The following is an 8,077-nucleotide window of genomic DNA, read 5'->3' as shown; positions in this document are numbered from 1 at the left end:
GGTCTAACACCTTCTGAAATTCCGAATACCGCACGTCTACTGGGTTCCCCTTCATCCACTCTGGATGAGAGTTTCTAAAAAACTCTAATAAATTAGTCAGACCCCTTCCCTTTCCCAAACCCAAGCTGACGAGATGATGATTTTCCAAGTATTCCACCATTACTTTCTACATGACTGACCCCAACACATTTCCGACAGTAGATGTCAGGCTCATCATCATTCCACCATTATCTGTTTGCAAATCGCTCACATTGGCGGTTTTCCCACCCTCTGGTATTACACCAGAAGATAGAGGAACCAAATTAGGCCATTCAGCCCATTGAATTTGTTCCACCATTTGATAATGGCTCACGATTCTGAACCCCATTCTCCCTTCATTCTCTTACCAATCAAGAACCTCTCTCTCTGTCACGGACACACTCAGTGAGTTGTCCTCCCACAGCCCCCTGCAGCAATCAGTCCCACAGATTCCCCCCACCCCCACCCTCTGGCTGAAGAAATCCCTCCTCCTCTCCGTCCCTTCACCCTGAGGCTGTGCCCTCGGGTCCCAGTCTCTCCGACAGCAGAAACATCATCTCCATGACCACTCGATCCAGGTCTCTCAGGGTCCGGGAAGTTTCAGTCAGATCCCCCTCCCCCCATCCCTCTGACCCCCATCGAGTACAGACCCCGTGTCCTCAGCTGCCCCTCGTGTGACAAACTCTTCTCCAGAACACAAGGATTTTGGGAAATTTGCACCCAGTCTCTCTGTCGCTCCCTCGTTTTGGATCCTTGGATATGAGCCAGCAGGAACATAACATTTCCTTCGTTCCCCATAACTGTCTCTCCAGCTTCTGTTTCTAAGGTGCACTTTGCCCTCTCTCTTCCTTTTTATATATTTAAAGAAGTTAGTCTTTATATTGCTCGTGAGTTTGCCCTCCTCATTTATTTTCTCTCTCTTTATTATCTCTTTGCTGGATTTTTAATTTATCCCAATCTGCGGGGCTTTGACTGACCTTTCCCTCTCACACTCCCCGAAGCTCCCTTGGTTGGCCACGGTCAGTTTATCCTTCTCTGGGAATCTTGTTTCTTTGCTGGCATGTATTTTTGGGAAGACCCCTGAATTACCTCGTTAAATGTCTGCCACTGTTTGCTGACTGTCATTCCTGACAATCTAACTGCCCCTGTCCACTTTCGCAAAGTCTATCCTCATTGAATTGTAATTCCCTTTATTCAAGTTAAACACGGTTGTTTCTGACCTAAGTTTCTCACTGTCAAGTGGAAAATTAAACTCTATCATGTTATGAACAGTACCTTCGAGGGGAGCTTTTAGCCTGAGGTAATTTATTAAGCTGGCCTCGTTACCCCCTCCCAGGTCCAAGAGAAACTGCTTCCTACTTAGCCCCAAAACATATTGCTCGAGGAAATAACCCCGAACGCACTTTATCAATTTGTTGTCATAGCCCCCTTTCTAACTTAATTGCCCCAATCAACATGGAGATGAAAGCCACCCACTCAGTTATGTTTACAGTCTCCTATGATTTGTTGATTTATAGCATTTCCCTGTTGTTGGGATCTGTACCCTACTGCTCCCAATGTCATCTTTCCTTTGATGTTTTTAGAACCTCTACCCACAAGGCCTCTCCACCATGCCAACCTCGATTGTCTCTCATACTGCCTTCACTTCAGCCCCCATTGACAGTGTTAACCGACCACTTTTTCCATTCCTTCGGTATCTCCATAAGGTCAGATATCCCTCAATGTTCAATTCCCCATTTTGATCTCTTTGTAACCATGCTTCTGTCATGGCGATGAGATCATATTCGTTTACCCCAATTTGCAACGTCACTTTGTCTACCTGTTTCTGAGTGGACAATCAGCTGATGAAGGGGCATTGGACGAGAACCTGGTGTCGTGGGGTTTTTAACTTTTCTGAATGCTTCTCACATTAAGATGCAAAGCCTTTAAGTTGGTCTATTATTGAGTTTCCCTCCATTTGTATTTCCTTGGTGCAGTATAACATTCACACATTCTGTCCCTTTCTGTAATTTTCGGATGACAATCAGCCCCCTCTTTAACTAACAAGCCCCCCTCCTCCTTTTCCATCCAACTGAATTGTAGAGTAATTGTCCTGGGCTGAAAGAGAGACTGTGAAGGTGATCGCCGCAGCAGCCAATGGTCAGTCAGTTTTAAGTTGCTGCACATCTCTCTCTCTCTCGGGGCTTGCTTCAAGGCCCACAATCCCAAGGCCAATTCGACAGGAACTTTACTGAGTTGCTCACCCAGACAGGCAGCATCGCACTGTAAGGTCCATACCGGAGCTGCAGGTGGCTTCTCTCAGCACCTGACCATGGCACCAGGAAACTTGTGTTACCAGCTCTTCTCGTTCGGCTTCAGGGTCACACCAGAGTCTCACAGTGACAGCTCCATCCATTGTGTCCCGCCATGAATAAACCTCAGAGTCCTCCCACAGTCTGTTTACACTCTGGGGAATTCACTAAAACTATCTCAGATTGTCCATGTTGATCCTTCTGTGGAACTGTGGAAATGCCAAATGCCGTTGTGGTTCTGTTCGCCGAGCTGGAAGTTTTTGTTGCAAACGTTTCGTCCCCTGGCTAGGCGACATCATCAGTGCTCTGGAGCCTCCTGCGAAGCGCTTCTTTGATGTTTCTTCCGGTATTTATAGTGGTCTGTCCTTGCCGCTTCCGGGTGTCAGTTTCAGCTGTCCGCTGTAGTGGTTGGTATATTGGGTCCAGGTCGATGTGTTTGTTGATGGAGTTTGTGGATGAATGCCATGCCTCTAGGAATTCCCTGGCTGTTCTCTGTCTGGCTTGCCCTATGATAGTAGTGTTTTCCCAGTCGAATTCATGTTGCTTGTTGTCTGAGTGTGTGGCTACTAGGGATAGCTGGTCGTGTCGTTTCGTGGCTAGTTGGTGTTCATGGATGCGGATTGTTAGCTGTCTTCCTGTTTGTCCTATATAGTGTTTTGTGCAGTCCTTGCATGGTATTTTGTAAATGCCAAACGCCATCTCAGTTTTCCAAGCAGCCTGCAACCTGAAACAGCTACCCTTCCACTGACACCCTCCTTCGACTGACTGAACTGGTCCGCACCCTGAATAACTTCTCTTTTCAATCCTCCCACTTCCTCCAAACTAAAGGAGTTGCCATGGGCACCCGCATGGGCCCCAGCTATGCCTGTCTCTGCGTAGGATATGTGGAACAGTCCATCTTCCGCAACTACACTGGCACCACCCCCCACCTTTTCCTCCGCTACATCGATGACTGTATCGGCGCTGCCTCGTGCTCCCACGAGGAGGTTGAACAGTTCATCAACTTTACTAACACCTTCCACCCCAACCTCAAATTCACCTGGACTGTCTCAGACTCCTCCCTCCCCTTCCTAGACCTTTCCATTTCTATCTCGGGCGACCGACTCAACACAGACATCTACTATAAATCGACTGACTCCCACAGCTACCTGGACTACACCTCCTCCCACCCTGCCCCCTGTAAAAACGCCATCCCATATTCCCAATTCCTTCGTCTCCGCCGCATCTGCTCTTAGGAGGACCAGTTCCAACACCGCACAGCCCAGATGGCCTCCTTCTTCAAGGACCGCAGATTCCCCCAGACGTGATCGACGATGCCCTCCACCGCATCTCCTCCACTTCCCGCTCCTCCGCCCTTGAGCCCCGCTCCTCCAACCACCACCAAGACAGAACCCCACTGGTTCTCACCTACCACCCCACCAACCTCCGTATACAACGTATCATCCGCCGTCATTTCCGCCACCTCCAAACGGACCCCACCACCAGGGATATATTTCCCTCCCCTCCCCTATCAGCGTTCCGCAAGGACCACTCCCTTCGTGACTCCCTCGTCAGATCCACACCCCCCACCAACCCAACCTCCACCCCCGGCACCTTCCCCTGCAACCGCAGGAAATGTAAAACTTGTGCCCACACCTCCACACTCACTTCCCTCCAAGGCCCCAAGGGATCCTTCCATATCCGCCACAAGTTCACCTGTACCTCCACACACGTCATCTATTGCATCCGCTGCACCCGATGTGGCCTCCTCTATATTGGGGAGACAGGCCGCTTACTTGCGGAACGCTTCAGAGAACACCTCTGGGCCGCCCGAACCAACCAACCCAACCACCCCGTGGCTCAACACTTTAACTCTCCCTCCCACTCCACCGAGGACATGCAGGTCCTTGGACTCCTCCACCGGCAGAACACAACTACACGACGGCTGGAGGAGGAGCGCCTCATCTTCCACCTGGGAACCCTCCAACCACAAGGTATGAACTCAGATTTCTCCAGCTTCCTCATTTCCCCTCCCCCCACCTTGTCTCAGTCGGTTCCCTCAACTCAGCACCGCCCTCCTAACCTGCAATCCTCTTCCTGACCTCTCCGCCCCCACCCCACTCCGGCCTATCACCCTCACCTTGACCTCCTTCCACCTATCCCACCTCCATCGCCCCTCCCCCTAGTCCCTCCTCCCTACCCTTTATCTCAGCCTGCTTGGCTCTCTCTCTCTTATTCCTGATGAAGGGCTTATGCTCGAAACGTCGAATTCTCTATTCCTGAGATGCTGCCTAACCTGCTGTGCTTTGACCAGCAACACATTTGCAGCTACTTCCTTGGAGCTCCATTATCTCGTCACCGCCTTCCACATCGAAGGGACTCAGGCCATTTACCTTGACAAAGGTGTGGCAACATTTCTTCAGTGATTGCCATGGGATAGAGAGGTCCTTTCAGTTCACTCACGGCCCCAGTCTTCCTGGGTTTTTTTCACTCCTCTCATTCCGCTAATCTCGGATCGAGAAACTTGACATTTCACTGATCATTCTGTCTTTTATAGCTGCTCAATGCTGTTACGAAGAGAGCGGGATATTTCCCTGGAGAGTGTTGTCCTGGTCTCCTTCTCTGGCCTGGCCTGGGAAGCCCTATCAGGCCTGTGATGACAGCTTTCCAATCTTTGCCGATGTGTTCCCCAGTTGTTGGGTTAGTGTTGGACTGAACACTGCCGATCCCACCAGGATGGGTAGGGGTCTCCAGTCTCAGCTTCACACTGACTTCAGATCGAGATGTGAGAATTTGATTCAGTGTTTACCATCTGTGATCGGTGCTGGAGCCTCTACTTTTTGTCATTTACAGAAATGATTTGGATGGGAGCATAAGAGGTACAGTTAGTAAGTTTGCAGATGACACCAAAATTGGAGGTGTAGTGGACAGCGAAGAGGGTTACCTCAGATTACAACAGGATCTGGACCAGATGGGCCAATGGGCTGAGAAGTGGCAGATGGAGTTTAATTCAGATAAATGTGAGGTGCTGCATTTTGGGAAAGCAAATCTTAGCAGGACTTATACACTTAATGGTAAGGTCCTAGGGAGTGTTGCTGAACAAAGAGACCTTGGGGTGCAGGTTCATAGCTCCTTGAAAGTGGAGTCGCAGGTAGATAGGATAGTGAAGAAGGTGTTTGGTATGCTTTCCTTTATTGGTCAGAGTATTGAGTACAGGAGTTGGGAGGTCATGTTGCGGCTGTACAGGACATTGGTTAGGCCACTGTTGGAATATTGCATGCAATTCTGGTCTCCTTCCTATCGGAAAGATATTGTGAAACTTGAAAGGGTTCAGAAAAGATTTACAAGGATGTTGCCAGGGTTGGAGGATCTGAGCTACAGGGAGAGGCTGAACAGGCTGGGGCTGTTTTCCCTGGAGTGTCGGAGGCTGAGGGGTGACCTTATAGAGGTTTACAAAATTATGAGGGGCATGGATAGGATAAATAGACAAAGTCTTTGCCCTGGGGTTGGGGAGTCTAGAACTAGAGGGCATAGGTTTAGGGTGAGAGGGGAAAGATATAAAAGAGACCTAAGGGGCAACTTTTTCACGCAGTGGGTGGTACGTGTATGGAATGAGCTGCCAGAGGATGTGGTGGAGGCTGGTACAATTGCAACATTTAAGAGGCATTTGGATGGGGATATGAATAGGAAGGGTTTGGAGGGATATGGGCCGGGTGCTGGCAGGTGCGACTAGATTGGGTTTGGATAGCTGGTCGACGTGGATGGGTTGGGCCGAAGGGTCTGTTTTCGTGCTGTACATCTCTATGACTATTTGTTGTTCTCATCTGGTGTGGACGGTGTGTCAGGGTATTGTAAAATCTCTCTGAAACCTGCAGCTGCTTATTCACACCCACGGATTGTATGTACACGGGCTTCCTTGTGAATAATTTCCTGCTTCCTCAGCAGATTTGCTCTCACTGCACAATCTGGAACATCCACAACACTCCCAACTTGGAGGAGAAAGTGAGGACTGCAGATGCTGGAGATCAGAGCGGAGAGTGTGTTGCTGGAAAAGCGCAGCAGGTCAGGCAGCATCCGAGGAGCAGGAGAACCGACGTTTCAGGCATGATCCCTTCTTCAGGAATCCTGCTCCTGGGATGCTGCCTGACCTGCTCCCAACTCGGAGATTGTTTTTCAATTATGTGCCAGCTGTGTCCCGTACTCAACAATTGTGAGCCCTCCCACCTGTCCATCTTTCCTCCCAGCAACCCCCCTCTACCCTTCCCACTGACCTATCACCATCACACCCACCAGGATCCACCTATCGCCTGCCCAGCAGCCCCACCCCCATCTCCTGTTTTTCCCTCAGCCTGATTCCCCTCCCTCACACACACAGTCCCTGAAGAAGGGCTCAGGCCCGAAACCTCGACTCTCCTGCTCCTCGGATGCTGCCTGACCTGCTGCGCTTTTCCAGCAACACACTCTCCGCTCTGATCTCCAGCATCTGCCCTCCTCACTCTCTCCCTCATACTCAGCAATACTCGCCCTCTGCCCAGAGCACACCAAACCCAAACCCACTCCATACACACTCCCCGGTCTGGGCCTAGTCCAGGCCCCAGCCCCTCACTCCCTGGTCTGGGCCTAGTCCAAACCCCAGCCCCTCACTCCCTGGTCTGGGCCTAGTCCAGGCCCCAGCCCCTCACTCCCTGGTCTGGGCCTAGTCCAGACCCCAGACCCTCACTCCCTGGTCTGGGCCTAGTCCAGACCCCAGCCCCTCACTCCCTGGTCTGGGCCTTCCCCAGACCCCAGCCCCTCACTCCCTGGTCTGGGCCTTCCCCAGACCCCAGCCCCTCACTCCCTGGTCTGGGCCTTCCTGAGACCCCAGCCCCTCACTCCCCGGTCTGGGTCTAGTCCAGACCCCAGCCCCTCACTGTAGGGTTGAGCCCCTGTCTTTTGAGCCTGTTGCGGAGGCCTTGCTGCCCATGAACTGTTTTCCCTGATATCCCAGGCTGTCTCTTGCTGGGATGGAGCTGCCTGGACTGCGATGTGGTCCTTGAAGGTTCAACCTGACCTTGTCGGGACTCTGATGCTGGTCTGCACTCCCCCCCCCCACCCAACAAAACAAACCCTGACATCTCGTGGCCCTGTACTGACTCTGTTCTATTATTAATCCGAGTTTGTGAGTTGATTGAGCTGATCAGGTTACTGCTAAGTGTGTTTAGGCCAGAGCTAAATGTTGGGAGGTTGTGATTATGTGACAGTTCAGTGATATCCCATCCTGTGAACGTCCTCTGGGCCCAGTGTCCTTGCAGAACCTTCTGGTTTGGAAGAGCACTATCAGCAGTTGGAATTGATTCGTTCCTGCAGTAATTTATCGATGACTAATTCCCGAGGGAGCCAGCGTTTGCTCGCGATGTAATGGAGAGGTTTGTTTGGGAGAATTCTGCTGGAATTTGATATTTCAATCCTGACAATGATTCTTCACAGAACAAGCCAATGGGCAGCAGGGTTGATGCAGGAGGACACGATCCCACTGTCACGGGCTCCCGTTAAACACGGAGAGGCCGGGAATGGGCTGGGAGACGGTCAGCTCCGGCTGTCAGTGAGTGACCACCTCAGACCGGCCTGCAGGACAGGGATAACACCCAGGGGACGGACAGCACACGGCAATCCCAGCACCGGCTCCAGGAAACACAGGGGCAGCACACCGATACCGACACACCCCAGACACCACGCACTGGGGGGGGGGGGGGGAGGGGAGGGGAGAGTGAGGGGGTGGGGGTGTGCGGGTAAAGGTGTGGGGGTGAGGA

The sequence above is a fragment of the Hemiscyllium ocellatum genome, chromosome 3, assembly GCF_020745735.1.
Source record: "Hemiscyllium ocellatum isolate sHemOce1 chromosome 3, sHemOce1.pat.X.cur, whole genome shotgun sequence".
NCBI lineage: Eukaryota > Metazoa > Chordata > Chondrichthyes > Orectolobiformes > Hemiscylliidae > Hemiscyllium > Hemiscyllium ocellatum.
This window is presented reverse-complemented; position numbering follows the sequence as displayed.